Genomic DNA, 2,214 nt, shown 5'->3' on the forward strand with positions numbered 1-2,214 from the left:
AGTTGTTAAAGTTTCTAACTATTATAGTGCCATTTTTTCCCCAATCTCCATAAAATGTTGTATGATTGTTTAGAATTAAATCATGTATCAGTTTACACAGTTTTGGGTTTTCTTTTAAGATTTATAGGCTTTTGGGTATACTATATAAAGACCACATCTTTAAATGACCCTGTCATAGCTGTCCAAATGCAAATATTTAGCGTTTTATTTGAGAATTATCAACCTGGAGAGTCTAGAGGATTGTACTGCACTGATTTTTTTTATTTCATTTTGAGTTTAAAAGCTAGGGCTAGTTGGAGAATAGAGAATGTTTCATGGCTCTGTGCTGCCTTACTTATTGATCACACCTGATTCTGATCACCAGCTCGTTAAATGAGAGCTCCATGAACTGACTGGAGTGCACTACATAAGAAAGACATACCTTATTGGCCACACCTGTTCATCAGCTCGTTAGAAGAGAGCTCCATGAACTGAATGGATTGTGTCAGATAAAAGCCAATGAATGGTCCTCTGCTGCCATGTACTGGTTGTAATGGCAATTACAGGGACTTTATCATTGAAATGTACTGGTTTTAACCTTTATAACTGTTATAGCACCAATTTTTGCCCGATCTGCACAAAATTTTGCAAGCTTGTTTGGAATCATATGACGCATTACCTTGCATAATTTCATGAAGTTTTGAGTTGTCATTTAGGATTTACAGACTTTTGGGTACACTAGGTAAACAACAACATTTTTCAATGACTATTGATCTAGAGAGTCCAGAGAATATTACTGCAGTGGTTTGATTGAGATTGAGCGAAAAACCTAGGACTAGTTCCCAAAAGTAGGTTTTTAACATATTTGTGAATATTTAATGAACGATTTGATTGACAGCAATGGTTCTTGAGGCAAAGTTGTTCATCATGAGGAGATCTATCAAATGATATGAAGATCTAGTGTTTGTGTGAATATATGTGCATTTATTTAGCCATTTGAAGCCATTTACCATACACAGCTTGTGTTTTTGAAGCCTTTTTAACTGTTATAGCGCCACCTATGGTCCGATCTTCACAAAACTTTGCATGCTTGTTAAGAGTCATCTGACTGACACATGTTCTCACCAATTTTGTAAAGTTTTGAGTTTTTGTTTAGGTTTTATAGGCTTTTTTGGGTATATGTGGCCACACCCCTTTTAAAAATGACCCCGTTATAGCTAACCAAAGGACAAAATTCCACATTTTTAATTATTGATCTAGAGAGTCCAGAGAATATTACTGCAGTGGTTTGATCGAGATTGAGAGTGAAAAACCTAGGACTAGTTCGCAAAAGTAGGTTTTTCACATATTTGTGAATAATTAATGAACGATTTGATTGACAGCAATGGTTCTTGAGGCAAAGTTGTTCATCATGAGGAGATCTATCAAATGATATGCATATTGTGTGGATGTGTGAAACACCACGTGCATTGCACAGAGCCAAAAAACTCGTTAGCGCCAACTAGTGGCCGATTTCTTTCAAAATTCTTACAGACCTTTAGGGCCATGAGTCGAACATGCCCAGTGAGTTTCGTTCCGATCGGCCTCCGTTAACCTTGTCTAATGGGTGCTCAAACTTCATTGGTCGATGGCGGCCATGTTTTTTTGAGATACGCCAATGTCCTCATAGAGACTCTTGGCACTTTGGACAAAGACACTGCATACCAATTTTCAAGTCAATCGGACTAACGGTATTGTAGTTATAGCCATTTTTATGTTTTTTTTTTAGTTTTATAGCGCCACCAAGTGGCAGAGCTGTTTTTTTTTTTTTTTATTTGACCAAAGATTGAGCTTATACACATGTGTACCGAGTTTGGTGAAGATATCTCATTTGGTTCAAGAGTTATAGCCATTTAAGTAAATTTGGCCCGTCACAAACGTTTTTGGGGCCCCTTTTGACCGATGAGTCAAAATTTTTTTTTTTTTTTGATAATTATTGATATTCACTGTCCAGAGAATATTTCTGCACTGGTTTGGTTCCGATCGGGTGAAAAACCTAGGACTAGTTCGCAAAAGTAGGTTTCGGATATAACGCCATTTTGCGAAAAAAAACCGAAAAGCTGCGCCGTAGCGAAAAATCTGCGCCAGTGCACTTTTGTGCGTATTGACCCAAGGATCGCAATGTAAAGTTTTTTGAGTCTACGACAAAAATTGTACGAGCTTAGGCCAAAAATGTAAAAAATTTTAGTTTTTTGC

The sequence above is a fragment of the Labeo rohita genome, unplaced genomic scaffold, assembly GCF_022985175.1.
Source record: "Labeo rohita strain BAU-BD-2019 unplaced genomic scaffold, IGBB_LRoh.1.0 scaffold_127, whole genome shotgun sequence".
In the NCBI taxonomy this organism is placed as follows: Eukaryota; Metazoa; Chordata; class Actinopteri; order Cypriniformes; family Cyprinidae; genus Labeo; species Labeo rohita.